The sequence below is a fragment of the Scyliorhinus canicula genome, chromosome 15 (genome assembly GCF_902713615.1).
Source record: "Scyliorhinus canicula chromosome 15, sScyCan1.1, whole genome shotgun sequence".
Taxonomy (NCBI): Eukaryota; Metazoa; Chordata; class Chondrichthyes; order Carcharhiniformes; family Scyliorhinidae; genus Scyliorhinus; species Scyliorhinus canicula.
The window spans coordinates 90,835,113-90,835,941 of NC_052160.1; the positions used below are offsets into that span (position 1 = coordinate 90,835,113).

At 55.1% G+C, this 829-nt stretch overlaps 1 protein-coding gene across 3 annotated transcripts in view; it reads left to right on the forward strand.

Moving 5' to 3' along the window:
• The first annotated feature begins 300 nt into the window (after positions 1-300).
• Positions 301-829, forward strand: part of nras (NRAS proto-oncogene, GTPase) — a 72,681-nt gene continuing 72,152 nt past the window's right edge. Inside the window, exon 1 of one of the 3 annotated variants that reach the window (XM_038819287.1) lies at positions 301-379. The gene's annotated coding sequence lies outside the window, so the exon portion shown is untranslated. Of the gene's footprint in view, positions 443-493; positions 634-829 lie in introns of those variants that run through there. The other 2 variants (XM_038819285.1, XM_038819286.1) reach the window with 2 other exon arrangements.

Below are 829 nucleotides of genomic sequence, written 5' to 3' on the forward strand. Positions count from 1 at the left end.
TCTATATTTGTTGGGCGGGGGGGGGGGGGTCACAGCTGTGATTGCGGATGTTTAACGCTAATTGACCACAAACCCACAAGTGCCAGCTTAAAAATAAGGTGAATTTCTATGATGTGGAGTGCTCCAATTATTGATCTGCTGTGAAACTTATATTCTCTCCTATATAACCTCATCAAAATGGGCCTTCAGCTCCTGCTGCTGCTATTCCACTGACACTTCCCTGCTCAGTCACTCCCTGCTTTTATATGGGCTATTTATAACTCCATGAGTAAACTGACGTCACCACGTAGGCTTCCAAGTCAATAAACTACACATCCCAGAGTCCATTGCGAGCACAGCGCATGTCCCTTTTGAGCAACTTCAAGTCCCATAATATGAGGTACTTGTTTCGCCTGAAAAAAATAATAGTTTCCGCGTCCAAGGGTGGCGGCTATATTAACATGTAAGCAGAACGGTAGGCTCCGGCTGGAGGTTGTGGGTTGGGTCGTTGTGCGATGTTATGTCATGTCCGAGTGGTGGTGGAGGCAGCGGCGGGGTCCTCCCGGCGGGGTTCTGCTCGGGACGGAAAGTTCGGGGCGGCGGAGCCGTTAGCGGGGAAGGGGCAAGACCGGCAGCGGGACCGGAGAGAGCGGGGTGAGTGAGGGAGGTGGGAGTGCGTGAGTGAGTGAGTGAGGGGAGGGGGGAGTGAGTGAGGGGAGGGGTGGAGTGAGTGAGGGGAGGGGGGAGTGAGTGAGTGAGGGGAGGGGGGAGTGAGTGAGTGAGGGGAGGGGGGAGTGAGTGAGTGAGGGGAGGGGGGGAGTGAGTGAGGGGAGGGGGGAGGAGTGACGTG